Consider the following 16,109-nt stretch of genomic DNA (forward strand, 5'->3'; position numbering starts at 1 on the left):
GTGTAAGCCCACACAGTCATCACTTGTGGGAATTTCAGTCAGTCATCTTAGTGTCATCTTCAGGTCGGACATATTTAACCCAAAACCCCCCTTCCTTGTCAAACGCCCCCGCACTTTTTTCACATGTGCTGACTGTCTAAGCGTGCCACTTAACCATTTTTACGCCGTCGGTCGCCACGAATAAACCAAACTACAGTAGAACCTGCGTCCCGATTCTTTACAGCGCCACCATTCAAAGTGACACCCAGTGTCAAATGAACATTTACTCCATAATAAATAGATATGTATTATTAGATATTACACCTACAACTACCTCGCTTTTTGTAAACTCCAGTTTCCATAGTCAATTTATGCTAAAATTGCTGTTTTTGTACAATATACCAAGTAGCAAACTAGTCCGATGTACTGTATCATTGTTGGTTCCCACACCTTGCTGACTCGCCATCCTTTTTTTTGGAGTGCAACTGCTAAATAGGACGCCATGGGACAAAAAAAAGTCCACTACACTGGATTACATCTCGCCAGGATGTACGGGATATCCGCATTCACTTGTAACACAAAGATGACGATGCTTTGTTTTGTTCTACATTACATTTCTATGAACATATTTAGTGGACAGTTGTCATTTTTTCTCTATGCAACCCTGATTTAAAGAATGGCATCTTCTTTGGCCGCGTAACAGTACATAGTTATAGAAGGTGAAATTGTACTTATTGGTGGTACACACGTGTCTGTGCTGGCTGCTAAGTACAATCTGATGAAAGCGACAATGACAATGAACCCACAGCTTTTTGTAAACACCCTGCTGTATGTCCGTCCAGTGCGTTCTTTAACAAAGTTTGCTGACTTTTTACACTTGTATGACAGTAAAGGAGAGTTTCCACTGTATGAGAAAGATGGGCATTCATGTTAGGAGATGAGAAAAAAGCGTGTTAACCACACTGGGACACTGAGAAAGGACAGATAGGAGGTGGGGGGGGGGGGGGCTGTTTGGTTGTTAAGACCTGCTGGGAGTCCCTGGAAGCGGAGGGGAAGGTGATGAAGGGCACTCCTGCCTCAGTTGGGAGTGTGGAGGTGATGGGACGGCGCCATTATGAGAATGTTTTGCGAAAAGAAGTCAGTAAATAAAGAAAGCGGGTGCAGACTTAAAGATGCGTGTCTTTTATCCACATATTTTTCTTTGCAGGTTTAATCCCTCGTCAAAGGACGCGTCATTCATCTGGCCGGGAACAAAACAGACGATAAGGCGAGTGTGTGAGGACGCAGTGTGTGTTGCAGTATGTGGGTGGGTATTAACAACCTGATCTCAGACGGATGCGCTTTCCTACAAATCGCCATCCCCCCATAAAAAAAAAAACAACTACAAAAGGATTCCCAAAAACCTACACAGATCGGATAAAGACAAGTACCAAAATGAAAGACAATGACTTTTTACACCCCCCCCAAGAAAAAACCATCAAGCCTTTAGCTAATGTGATTTGAATCGTGAAACTTCGATCTGCCTTATTAAATTGTATTTGCCACGGTAGCATGAAGCGCGCTAAATAACAAGAGAAGAAGAGCGCATATAGAAGACGATGTCATTCTCTACAAGCGTGACAAAACCAACATGACGGACTTTGCTTTTGTTTTTTTATCTACCCAGCAAAGGACTCCAAAACAATACCACGCTTTTATTATCGCCAAGCTGAGAAATGTGGATCAACAGTATGAAAATCATACACTCTTTCAATGGACCACTGAAAGAAACTTGAAATGAGCTTTAAGTGCATGCTAAGCAGGGTGGTATGTCAGGGTGTTAGGATGGGAAACGGGGTGTGTGGGGGGGGGGGTGTTCTGGAATGCAGCATCCCTTCTTAATACGCCACCTTAAACTCGCTGCAACACGCCATCAAAAAGACTCAGTCGATCAGTGTTATCATCCCTCGTTAATACAAATCATAAAATTCACTCCGAGCAGAGGTGGATTCCCCAAAAGAGCTGCAACTTTAAAGACGAAAAAAAAAAAAAAGAGAAGAAGACGGGAGACAGGCCTCTTATTTACTGGCGACAGTCTCATAAAGGCATCTAAACAGGTATTTACCTCCCTGCCTACCGCAGGTATAATTTCACTCTTTGCCACGCACTGCCATAATTATCAAGCTGGTAAAAGACGGCAATTAATGGTTTTAGGCGAGATATCCTTCTCAGCAAAGTGGGGCTATAAAGCAGCCAGTTGTGTGTGTGTGTGCGTGTGTGTGTGTGTGTGTGGGAGGGGGTTAATAATCTTCATGGAATGCAGTGCTGAGACTGTATGTTAACTCCTGTGTTCAACAGCTCTCCCAGGATACTTTTTGAAGATTTGGATTCATTCATTTGACTGAAAGCGTCATTTTATCACAGAAGACAAACAAACAACAACGCAAAAAAAAAACCCACCTTGCCACTAATTGGTCTCTGGGGGTCAGACCCTCCTCGCGTCTTCAAGCTCCGCAGTATACTGCAGGAGAAGGAGAGCGGGCTGCAGCTCTCGTGGGCGGGCGTCGCACAAAAATGAATGACCGCACAATGGTTTCTCGAAAAAAAAGCGACTTTAAAAAGAAAAAAAACTAACTGTGACTTCCTGAAGCCTCTGAGTGAAAGTGAAAAACTACACTAAAAGTCTGCTAACAAGAATTAGGGCTGCAACATCACCTAGAATTTAGATTTTCTTTTTTGTATAATCATTTGCCACATTTCTTTTTGATTATTTTTAGTAGACTCCTCATTGTCTTGTTCTGGCTTTCTTCATGGGGGGGGGGATTTCTTCATAGAAAGACTGAAAATAATCCATCAACTCACTCACTCCACAGTACATTCATGCATGCAATAAAGACAAGCCAAAAGAAAAGGCAGTTGATTGATGCCACCGCTGCTCCTATTTTGGGATTTGAGTAATGATTTATTAGCCTCACAAATGTGAATATGTTTTAATTTTTTTTTGTCAATAGGCAGACTTATTATCCTATTATGTGTTTTAAGCCAAACAAGATATCCACACGCACATCAACTTTGACTTTAGAAAACAGTGATGCCTCTTTTCTGATTCCACTTACTGATTTGGTTCATTTCGGGCCTAACTAATGAGCGATTAATCGAAGAAAATAATCATTAGGTGCATATAGACAGAATAGACAGATGTCGGCCATCTCAGGGCAGCGGAACCAACTCACCCTTGGTCGAGTGTGATTCCTTGAGTAACATGCCCAAATTAGTTTTGGGTTAAGTGCCATTATTTTAGCAATTCACTGTAGATGATATTTACGTGAATGGAGAAACTTAGAAGCAATGATTTTTTTCCCCCGAAAGTCTTTCTGAGAGTTCAATCACCGTAGTGTAAGACAAGAGCGACAGATGTTTGGACTCAACCTCTGGATTCCGCCGCCAAACGCTCACTGATTAATATCACTCCTACACGACTGTTTTGCCTGCCTGTTTTTTTTTTTGTAAGGAACTTGGTCTGATTGTTGTTGCTGAAGAAAAGTAGCACACGACATGGTGACGCTCGAGAGACTCGCTGACCAAAGAAACCGCAACGCCTTCGAGCGATGCACTTTTTGCTAAGATGAAGGTGCAACCTGTTTCTCTACCATGCACTTGACCTTTTAGGTGGCACGTCAATACACACACACACACACACATATTGTCAGGATGCCTTTTAATTATCTCGTTCTTATTTCATGAAAAACCTGAGTGAGACGCTTCTCGCAGTTGGCCAACCAGCTCAGCGACATACTTGTCGAGGCTGATAGGCCTTTACGTTTGTCACAGTATTAGGTACACCTGCAACCTCGCTGCCTCTACATCATTTCTTACCTAATAAGTTACCTGTATAAATGCACTGCATATTTACATTTTGACAACGTTAATAGTCCCAAAATATTAGAATCATAAACAGCTCTATCTTATCTTTAATATTGTTTCTCATTCATACATCACACAGTGGTGAAATATAACATCTAGTTTTGCTACGCCCTAAAAATGACAGCCAGTTTGAAAGTCAGTTTGTATGTCAAAAGTATTGAAATGAACAAGAATGCAACAACATCATCTTGCAGAAGTGCTTTTGTGTGTGTATGTGTGTGTGTGTGTGTGTGTGTGTGTGTTTGAGGCCATTTTAAAAAGAGATGAATTTTCTGAATGCCATCATTTATATTTACCATTAAGCATACCATGCATAGCTTGCTCTTAAGTTTTTAATTCCTATTTGTCTCTGTCTTTATGAAATATTAAATCCCTCCAGCAGCCACTTTGGGTCCGTGTGGGTTTTAAGTGATTCGGAAGGTCTGCACATTGCCTTTCATTTATTTAGACGACACTTTGCTTGTTTTTAAATATTACATCCTTGAAATTCCAACGAGACGCACTCTTTAGCTTTATGCGAGTGGAACCTCGTTGAAGTGATGCCAAGACGGGGAAGATAAAAGAAAATAAAAGTGTATGATGGACGTACCTGTGAAGTAAGTCAGCAGCGGCTCGACCGCGTGTTTTCCATCAAAGTTGAACAACCTCCACTCACTGCTGCAAACACCGCGACCAATCCGAAAATAGAGCCAAAAAAAATTAAAATGTGGTTTTAAAGATGTATCTTCCCTACGATTGAGCAGTTGTTTGCGGGTGAAGTTGGGGGAGTGGGGATGGGGAGGGGGGCCGTGGTCGCTCGCTTCGGAGGCTGAAGTTTGGGCTGCGCGCAGCGGGAGGATGGAGCTGAGGGATGCGGGCGAGGAGGAAGATGAGAGTCGAGTGGCGGCATGTGAGAGGAGCACTTTGAGAGGGCGGCAGGTAACGCAAGCACCGCCCCTCCCCGCTGCTCGTATGCTCAAATCGATCATTTGCCAGCTGTGCCGCAGCTTGCCCCACTTTGAGTTTTTTTTTTTTTTTAATACGTGTGTGCGTGTCTGGGTGTGTGCGCGCTTCCTCCCCGGGGACTCGAGGATGCGCGTGCACGTCAGCGAGAGCTCGTTAAGAAAAGAAGTTTGCTCAGATAAATAACGCACTTTTCTACAATACTGGCTAATTTTTCGTAGAATAAAATAAAAGCTTTTATGTGTGTTGTTTCACTGACACGTTTTTCCACTTCATATAAGGATTTGTTTTGCCAGTGAGTGACATAAAGGGCCCGCTCGGGTTTGGAATAATCAATTCAATTTGAGGGAAGTTATTAAAAAAAGCACATTCTCTAATAATGCAAATGATAATTCTACATTCTGGGAGGTCTGGTAGGAACGCAAACAAAATCTAACAAGGTGAATACATGTGGCAACTAATTAACAAAAATAATTTTAAAAAATGCTCATGCAACATCAATACCGGTTATGTGATATTGTAATTATGGTTATTGTCATACCTCTGCAAGCTAACCTGCGCAGCGATGTAACTATAATTGGCTTAAAATCAGAAATATTGAGAGCATTTCTATTTAATTACTGGTGTTCATCTTCTGTTGCTGAATGATTGACACTTTGCAGATGTACATAGCGTGCAGATTGTGCAGTTATAGCAGCAATGTGGTTCCACTGCCAGGTTGAGCTTGAATAACATCGGCGTCTATTTACATGCACAGGCGGGAAAAGAAATCAATATGCAGCAACAACTCTTTTTCTTTCTTTTTTTTTATTATTTGCCTTGTTTAAAAAAAATGCAAATAATTGTCAGTTGCATGCATCTCAGAAAAGTTCATGTGTGTTTTGGAACTCGACAAAACTTTCATTATGAAACATGTGAGATCTGCATTTATTTAAATAAAGAAGAAGAAACAAGTCCTCACAGGCAGTGCGTGTTTTCCACCATCAGTCCTCCAGGGAGACAGAATGAGAATAGGAAAGAGATTCCAATTTGCTTTGCGCATCATTATAAATTCTTGCAATGCTGGGAAGTGTTTTCATCATTACGGACAACAGCTGGTGATTTCAATGTGTGTCTTTTGTTGTTTTTTTTGTGTGTGTTTTTTTTAAACCCCAACAATTCACACACACAAGTTGGAGGAGCTTCTTAGCTGCGCGCTCCTGTGTGTCCACAAGGGGGCCCTAGCGAGCGTGCTGTGAGTGAGGAGGAGTATATGTAATGGTGACCTCTCTCTCCATTAGGAGCTTGAAAACTTTGGGGTGTTTCGCTTGAGGCATTGCAGCTGCTTGTGCTAATTCGATTGCACTGATAGGACGACAACAAACCCTGACCCCTGCTCACACTCACGCACGCACACACATTTTGGAGCAACATGTGAGCGCCGTGGACCACTTCCAAGACGTTAATGCAATATGTTAATGTGTGTTTATGTGGGCAATGCATAAAGAGGGCACACGCACAGAGGAGAGAAAGTGAAGGCGTGCAAACAAATCAAAGCAAACCTTGAGTGCAGACACTCCAGTCGTCTGCACTTTTCCAAGATAACAATAAAAAGCACTTGGAAAATTACAAGGGTGACGCACCCCTGAATTAATCTTTCCAACCCGTAACTAAACACACAGATACCACGGCCTCTTCATCAAGGGGGTGTATTTTATATCTTAATGACAGGCTATTGACTGCTCTAAGTCATTTGTCCCAGAGAAAGATGCCTGAGAGTCAAACTACAGACGCCTCGACTCAATCTGGAATGCTCAGACATTTTTCTGCTCAGGTTTTTGTGGTTAGCTAACTTTCCCTGGAATTTCCTTCTCCTTTAATTGCTGGCCTCTTAAAGATGAACACGGATCCCAGACGGGGATAAAGGATGCCAGTATTGTCTCATCCTGCTCTCAGGGTTTGCTTCCTATTCTTCTTCTTCTTTCTCTTTGGGCTTTTCCCTTCAAGGGAAATCAATCAATCAGCAAATCAATCTCCTCCATCCATCCTCCATCCTCACACCAACTACCCTCATGTCCTCCTTCACTACATTCATAGCTACTCTAAACGCAGCATCCTTCTACCAATACATTCACTGTCTCTCCTCTGGACATGTCCCAACCATCTCTGTCTGACTTTATCTCCAAGGCCTCTAACATGTAATGTCCCTCTTATGTACTCCTTCCTGATCCTATCCATCCTGGTCACTCCCAATGAGAACCTCAGCATCCTCATCTCTGCTACCTCCAGTTCTACTTCCTGTCTTTTCCTCAGTGGTCTCTAGACCAAACAACATGGCTGGTCTCACCACAGTTTTGTATAGCTTTCCTTTCATTTTAGTTGAAACTCCTCTATCACACATCACTTTTCTCCACCCGTTCCATCCTGCCTGCACACGCTTCTTCACCTCTTTTTCACAATCTCCATTTTTCTGAAATGTTGACCCCAAGTACTTAAAATGCTCCACCTTCTGTATCTCTTCTCCCTGTAACCTCAGTCACTTCCTATTACCTTGCAAGAATAATGTTGATATGAAAATAGCATGTTCTCGCCGTGCATGCGTGGGTTTTCTCCGGGTACTCCGGTTTCCTCCCACATTCCAAAAACATGCTAGGTTAATTGGTGACTCCATATTGTCCATAGGTATGAATGTGAGTGTGAATGGTTGTTTGTCTATATCTGCCCTGTGATTGGCTGGCGACCAGTCCAGGGTGTACCCCGCCTCTCGCCCCAAGACAGCTGGGATAGGCTCCAGCACCCCCGCGACTCTCGTGAGGAAAAAGCGGTAGAAAATGAATGAATGAATGAATGAACTAAAAGGTGAGTACACATACGGTGACACTGGATTCTTACTCCTAAGAATATGAGTCACTTTTGTCGTGAAAATTCTTATCTATGTTCACCTACTTCTCTTCACACCCCTGGTTGACACTCATCCTCCTGTAGAAGAGGTTTTGAAAAAAAATGTCCAGTACCAATATGTTGAATTTCAACATTCACCTGGGATCTTGTGGATTATGCTGATGTCATGCATGATAGCAGAGGCCATATGGGAATTTGGTTCAATTCCAAGTTGAACAACTTCAGGATGTTTTGACTTGGCGTCTCACTGTGTATGTGGCAACTTCAAGATTCAGAAGTAGTACACCCTGGACGAGTCTGACCACACGGATCGGGTGTCAATCACATGGCCTGAGACATTGGGAATTGCACCAAGTCAAACAGACGACCTGAAATTCTTCACTCTGGATCGCTGGATCTCAAATAGGAGTGTTGAAACTTTGCTTACTGGGAAGCTTCTTGGACATGGGCATTCAGCCTGCTGCTCTTTCCTGAGAATACCAGTTTTGGACATTCGGTGAAGCGATCTGGTCTGTCGAATGTGCATCACAATGAGTCTCCTGGAGAATTTATGAGCTTTGCGTAATCAAACCAAAGTGATTAGACTGATCCAAGCGTACCCACCCATGCAGCAAGGCACAACTTCATTAATAGTTCATAGTTCTGCACCTTGGTGGACTACTACAACATTTCAGGCCAACTTCTAAGTTTGACAAACACTGCTTAGTGCTGACTGTCAACAAGCTAGGAGATGCTTGCTAATAAGAAGTTGATTAAAGTTAATTAGCCTGAGCTGTGTGGGTGGAACTTAGCGGCGATACAGCTGTCAGTCGCAACCAGGTGGAGCGCCACAGGGAAACGTTCACTAACTTGTCCAAGATGAATCACTGACAGCCAAATGGGAGATGAGAGGGAAAACCAAACTCTGCGTGCTGAAGTTGAAGGGATTTTAACACTGAGTCATTTCAATTCTTCAAAGTGTCAGCAACAACCTAGTACTGTTTGTCAAGGGGGGGAACAGAAGAAACCCGCTGAACCTCAGAAACTCAGTTTAAGTTTGAACTTTGTCTGCCTCCTCCACAAGGCCAAATGTAATGGAGTGCTTGTTAATCAATCAGGACCAACGTCGTTTAAAACAACAGACTGTCTATGTCTCAGCTAGCTGACGGGCTCTGATGAGTCGCTGCAGGTACGTTACTGGGTCAAGACCAAGTATAACTACTGAGACTTGTAATGGCTTTAAGAAGGTCAGATAGCGGTCCATTAAGTTTGGAGACTGGATCAACAACTCATTTGGGAACTATTTTCTCCCTCATGACGACTAAAGGCATATGAAGACAAGGATGATTGGAAAGAAAAGCTGCTAGATTCTCAAACTAATCCTACAACGATGACTTGTTTGTCTCTGGTTGCAGGTTTTATACCTGCTACAGATTGGTTTTTAGACACCACTTAAGGCTGTTCAATCAATTTATACATTGGGCTGTACAAAAGACTCCTTGTTATACCCTGTTCTGTTCTGGTTTAATTAGGCTGACATGTGTGCGGGCGTGACTCGGAAGTACTACGCTGGTCGGGTAGCCGCTAGCTTCGGGAGTTGATGTCACTCGAACTGTGTTGATGTGCCCACACGGCGTCTGGGATGAGACTCAGTACCTCCAAATCAGAGGCCATGGTTCTCAGTCGGAAAAGGGTGGAGTGCTCCCTCCGGGTTGGGAATGAGGTCCTGCCCCAGGTGGAGGAGTTTAAGTATCTCGGGGTCTTGTTCACGAGTGAGAGAAAGTGGGGGCGTGAGGTCGACAGACGGATCGGTGCAGCCTCGGCAGTAATGCGGTCGCTGTACCGGATCGTCGTGGTGAAAAGAGAGCTGAGCCGGAGGGCAAAGCTCTCAATTTACCGGTGGATCTATGTTCCCACCCTCACCTATGGTCATGAGCTTTGGGTCATGACCCAAAGAATGAGATGGCGGATACAGGCGGCTGAAATGAGTTTCCTCCGTAGGGTAGCTGGACTCACCCTAAGAGATAGGGTGAGGAGCTCAGTCATCCGGGAGGGGCTCAGAGTAGAGCCGCTTCTCCTTCACATCGAGAGGAGTCAGTTGAGGTGCCTTCCGGATGCCTCCCGGACTGGTGAGATGTTCCGGGCATGCCCAGCCGGGAAAAGGCCCCGGGGCAGACCTAGGACACGCTGGAGGGACTATGTCTCACAGCTGGCCTGGGAACGCCTTGGTGTCCTCCCGGTGGAGCAGGAGGAGGTGGCCGGGGACCGGGAAGTCTGGGCTTCCCTACTAAGACTGCTGCCCCCGCGACCCGGACCCAGATAAGCGGAGGAAAATGGATGGATGGATCACTCATTTAATGTTAGATGCCGCCAATCTAGTTCCCTATTGTAGTGTTTTGTGCCATTATGTCCAGCCACCTGGCTGGTTGCTAACTGCCTGTTAGTTAGCCTCGTTAGCATCGCTACTGTGTTGCGGTTCAGATGTGAACGCATTGCTAACTAGTATTGTTTTGTGTGCTTGTTCCCACACAGAAACCACACACATACACGCGCCTCGCACGCCACACACACACCCACACTACACTCACAAGTTCCCATGCGCGCCCACCTACCTGTGATGCGACGTGTTACAAATAAATAAAGCAGCCATCAATTTGGATGTGGACGTCCCTCATTGCTACTGCACTCACCTGAACAGAATTGCTGTCCTGACCCGACGCCCTGGAGTGATTGCTGACCATTGCTGCACCCAATTAAACCCCCCTTACTACACGGGCCAAACTTCAATCATATACAGGCGGGTGGTCAATAGTCAAAGATCATCTCTTAACTTGAGTAAGCAACTAGCAGTCCGCAAAGACAGCGGATGAGTGATTGTCCCGCCCCTGAACACTGATTGTCTATGAGAGATTTTACTGATTGGGACTTGTGATTTGTTTTTATCTTCTGTGGGATTCCGAAAGGAATATGCAGGCCTTGCAGGCTAGAGTTTGAATAAGAGTGACATACAGTAACGACCTGATGTCATTGGATAATGTAGGTGTCAAGAGGTTGCAGTCTTATTGCATTCTAACAATTACAAGCTCTGGCGTCCTTGTTCATATTCGCTTGACACATGTGGAGTTCAGATGACAAGGGTTGAAAAAGATTTAGTGCTGATGCATTCAGTGCTTCTTTTGTATCAGTGTCTCATTCATCAATCATCTGCGGTGAAAGTCATCACTCACACAGCTCATATCTAATCCAACGCACACACTCAACTTTTCTGACGGCAGCTTAACCACTCCAGCGCAACACAGTGGGTGTGGAGAAACCCTCGGGGGGGGGCGACTGGCTCCCCGCAGTTGCCCCCGGTGACGGAGGCAGCAGCGTAATTGCCACCTCGTCAGACGGCTTCATTAAGACGAGTATTGTGTGCGCAGCTGAACGGCGACGGCGAGAGAGAGAAGAGAAGCGCAAGTCGAGGAGGAGGCGGCCCACAATGCAATTATTGTCGCGCTGTGACAGGTGGAGCCCCCGCCACGCTCCGTGTCGAAGGGGGGGCCCCCCGATTCACTTTGGGGAGCCTCCGCATCATTTTTCTCCCCCGCCCCTGTCATTAGCGGGTAATGATTGGATTATTTTGCAGATGAATGGCAGTGTATGTCTCACTCACATACATATCCTGGAAGTATTAATCAAACACATGAAGGCATACCAGTCAGAGACAATTAAGAAAACAACATGTCTACATTAAAAATGACTGCAATCCCTCATCTTCAGTCTACTGACTGTGTGTGTCTGTCAGATCCTATCACTGCTGTTGACGGTGTGATTTCTAAGTGATAGTTATTGCTAACATTTAACGCCACAGCATTGTTGTGATGGCCATTTGTTGGTATGTTAGCAAGAAGTCACATATACCAACGGAGAACCAAGATATATTTTGTGAAGGTCTGGTCGTGGACAATAGGATTACAGGAATTTAGTTTCACTTTTGTCACACCTTTTGTTGCTGTGAGCCAGACTATACACAAGCACCAGTGCCTCAACAGCGGGGGCACTTGGGCTTAGGAAGCACTGAAGCAATGAAACTTTTGTGAAGATCCTCGCAGTTTGAGTCACTATGGCCTGACTCTTTCACACAGGGCATTCCAACAACACTGCTCCTATCTATCCTGTGAGACCCAAGCGACGTGAATTGATAGGTTGCTTGCATCCTGCTAGGGTTAACAAAAGACAAGAGTGTTCAAAGTGATGTACCCGGTGATCCGTACTACCGACAGACTCCGACAATGATAAAAGAACCGGCATGTTTGATGGCTAAATTGACGTGAACACGGGAGGAAACGCTGGGCGACTTACACACCATAAGTTGAATGGACTATGCAACCCACTGAATATATAGAACTGTATATGACAATAAAAACAATACCTGCACTGCTACAGTCTCGGCAGACCATGTAATCTGTGATAAGTCAAACACAGCAACAGTAGATACAAATAACTTTGGTCTTGCTGCAAGAGCCATCTGCCAGAGCTTTGACGCTAACTTTACAATTCTAAATAGTCTTTTCTTTCTCCATTTCCCATCAATATTTGTTCCAGCTTGTGGCAACAGACTTACTACAGAGTTGCTTCAACCAAATTACGGTGTGGACCGAGGGTCAAACAGGAGGAGTTAAGCCGCTGTTAAAGGAAACCTCCATTAACATATCTATAAAAAATTAAAGAATAAAGTCTCCAGGATCACTTATGAAGATACACATATAGCTGAATAATAAACAATACAAATAGCAACTTCTTATCAATATAATAAAATAATGTACAGCTCAAAACAAAACCCACTTCCGGTTCATGCTAATAAATTAGATGGGTGAACAGATACAGATAGTGGTGTACTCGCTCATCCTTACTAACCATGAAAATATTCGATTTACTAATGCTGAATTCTATTTCACAGAAATTCACTTACTACGGCCAAGTGTGGAACCAATTCAGCGATAAACGAGGGACGACTGTATATAGATTACATCACCATTCTTAACTCACACAAAGGAGTATTGAGACATTATTGCACATGCTTCCTATCAGTTTGCAAAGGATTGTGGGACTCGTCGAATGGAGCCAGTAAAGATTGACATTCATGGATTGAGGAAAAAAACAAATGATATCCTTAAAGACTTCAGTACCATGGTGAGCCAAAATACCGTGTTTTGGACGTCCATCTTATTGGCGGAAAAATATTATGTTTGATTTGTTGGCGTCATGACTTGGTTACCAACGATATCGGAAATATGATGGTGAACAAACTGGAATATAGTGCCCTTGTTTTAAAGAGAATATGAACCTTAAGTGTGTGCATGTAAACACATGGTTGTGTTAGTGTCGTAACACGGGAAAAAAGCAGATTTACAGAATTTGTGACATCTTATGTCATCCTTGAGCTTTTTGTTCATAGTTGAGGCCTTGGCGAAGGACTACATAGAGTAGAATCCACCAGGAAATACCTGGAATAACAGTCGATAGGATGTTTTATGCCATTTGGCTAAAGACTCCATTATTTTACCTTATTTCCAGCTTAAAATTGTTTTTCCCTTTGGCCTCTTTCAATCTGCTCTGAGACTCATGAAAGCAGCCGTTAAAGCCGAGTCCACCCCCAGAGAAACATTCCATTCATGCGTCGACATTCTGCGTGATCAAAATGGCCCTCGGTGGGAAGCTATCATAGCCATCCACCACTCTTGGACGGCTCCCGCCGGGCGCTCCTGTCCATGCCAAGCGCCCAAGCTCGGCCGAGAGCCTCCAGGGAGGCCAAGGCTTACGTCTCCACAGGCCAGCAAGCCCGGAGGTCCCGTTGCCTCCAGACATGTAGCGAATTTGGGAGGCACCTTGGCAGTAGAGGACACCTCCCCCATCCGCATCCCCATCCCCTACATTCTCCTCCCGTCCCTTTAGCCTTTAGCTAAAAGAAGGCTAATGGTGGCCAACTGTGCAGTGTGCTGGGAAAGCGTGTCTCTAGGTTCATCTGGATAAGCGTCGATAAGGATGTGCGCTCGCCGTCCTCTGCCTATCACTGCAATGCACATCCTGTGTGTGTGTGTGTGTGTGTTTGTGTGGCATAGTGCGGAGGGCCTGGCAGACCACCTCCAGAATGCCAGCAGTGACTGATGCCACATTAGACATTCCTTTCAGAGCAAACGGCAGCGCCGTGGTCAGCATCATGCCAGCTTGCACAAGCCCTCAGGACACCCCCGCCATCCCCAATCCCCACTCTTCCAGGCCTCCTTCCTTTGAGCACAGAGCTGGCAGCCACGGCGTAAGATTCCAGTGAATGTGCAGGAAAACAAATAAAAGCTGTTTTGGTTTGAACTTTTCAATTTAATTTGTGCTCTTTTGAGTTCTTTTTTCTTTAGTCGAGATCAGACGTTTTATTTATCATCATCACTGAGCTTGAATCTCCATTAGACATTTTTTTCCCCCTTATCCCTTCCATTTAAAAACACACACATTTCACTGTCACTTCACTGATTCATGATTTGGTCTTCTGTCAGTACGATCAAATACACTTTTCAGAATTTATTAAGACATTATTTTTGCTGCATTCTAGTGGGAAATAGTGGAGTACTTAGAGCTTACAAGGTTTGAGTAAAGTGATCCAATCAAATATGCAATCTTATTAAACAGAAGAGCTTTGCACCATCACTTATCATCTTTTTATAACATAAATGTCCTGACATCCCTCCCCCAAATCCAGTGAAAGAATGCCCACTACTGTTTGGCCCACTTTCATATATAAAAAACTGTGGTGAGACCAGCCATGTTGTTTGGTCTAGAAACCACTGAGGAAATGACAGGAAGCAGAAGTGGAGGTAGAAGAGATGAGGATGCTGAGGTTCTCATTGGGAGTGACCAGGATGGATAGGATCAGGAAGGAGTACATCAGAGGGACATTACATGTTAGAGGCCCTGGAGATAAAGTCAGAGAGGCCAGACTGAGATGGTTGGGACATGTCCAGAGGAGAGATAGTGAATATATTGGTAGAAGGATGCTGCCAGGTAGGAGGCGTAGAGGAAGACCAAAGAGGAGGTTTATGGATGTAGTGAAGGAGGACATGAGGGTAGTTGGTGTGAGAGAAACAGATGAACTATTTTTCCTCATAATAGTACGAGTTTAGTCTTGTAAAATTGCAACTTTATTGTTTTTTTATATAATTATGACTTTATTCTGCTGCACGGTGTAGAAGTGGTTACCGCGCAGGCCACACAGCTAGAAGACCCGGGTTCGATTTCCCCCTCTGCCATCTCTGTGCGAAGTTTGCATGTTCTCCCCGTGCATGTGTGAGTTTTCTCCGGGTATTCCGGTTTCCTCCCACATTCCAAAAACATGCTAGGTTAATTGGCCACTCCAAATTGTCCAAAGGTATGAATGTGAGTGTGAATGGTTGTTTGTCTATATGTACCCTGTGATTGGCTGGCGACCAGTCCAGGGTGCACCCCGCCTCTCGCCCAAAGACAGCTGGGATAGGCTCCAGCATGCCCCAAACCCTCGTGAGGATAAGTGGTATAGAAAATGAATGGATGGATGACTGGCTGGTGAGCAGTCCAGGGTGTAACCCGCCTCTTGTACATTTCAGCTGGGCGAGACTCCAGTTCACCCGTGACCCTAATCAGGACAAGCGCGGGAGAAAATGAACGAGACTGTTTGCAGCCACATTCGTAGCGAGTGATGTGACTGAAAATTGAGGGTAAGATTTAATTGACCACAGATCCCTCCTCCACCTTGGATATCATCATCATAACACTAGCAAAGATTAATTGATGTGTTTAAACATTGTAGAACACCACAAAGAACCATGGGACCAACAAAGATAATGCCCAATTTTGATAGACACTGTGAAATTAGAATTTTAGAACCAGCTCTGTACACCTGAGTATTACTATTGTAGTAAAGGCAGACTTTTTGCATGGATCCCATGAGATTGTGTAGCGTATGTTGTAACCCGAGAGCATTACACGAGACTTTGCAAGTCTATCCTGACCTACAGTGCTGGTCTTGCCTGTCAAACAAGCCTCTTCATGTCCAATTAGGGGCAAGGTGCAAGGTGAGGAGGCTATTCAATCGCCAGTGCGCCACGTGCTCCGCCTGGGCTTAAGTGATGACACAGAGTGATTACAGCAGCGTTAAATACCTGCTCTAATGAGCCAATTAGCCCTATTGACATCTGTGGCTGCCTCCGAGGTGGAGCGAGTGCCGCGAAGACGCTCCTTAATCAGAAGCGATAACACCGTTTAGCCTTCAAACGCTAATCCTGACTCGCAGGCTCTCACTGTGATTTCTCTGTACCCACGCTGAGAAACTTCACGCATGACGCGCACTCGATTCGCCACTTCCTGCTCGCTTATAACTTCACTGTGGTTTCACACCCGCATATTTTCATGTCTTT

General features: G+C 44.6%; 1 protein-coding gene across 2 annotated transcripts in view; it reads right to left on the reverse strand.

Annotated features, from left to right (window-relative positions):
- The window catches only part of LOC131105122 (DNA-binding protein SATB1), a 64,914-nt gene extending 60,191 nt beyond the window's left edge, over positions 1 to 4,723 (reverse strand). Inside the window, exon 1 of one of the 2 annotated variants that reach the window (XM_058052912.1) lies at positions 4,472 to 4,723. The gene's annotated coding sequence lies outside the window, so the exon portion shown is untranslated. The remainder of the gene's footprint in view (positions 1 to 4,471) is intronic. The other variant, XM_058052909.1, reaches the window with a different exon arrangement.
- Positions 4,724 to 16,109: the final 11,386 nt, after the last annotated feature.

The sequence above is a fragment of the Doryrhamphus excisus genome, chromosome 17 (genome assembly GCF_030265055.1).
Source record: "Doryrhamphus excisus isolate RoL2022-K1 chromosome 17, RoL_Dexc_1.0, whole genome shotgun sequence".
NCBI classification, from domain to species: Eukaryota; Metazoa; Chordata; class Actinopteri; order Syngnathiformes; family Syngnathidae; genus Doryrhamphus; species Doryrhamphus excisus.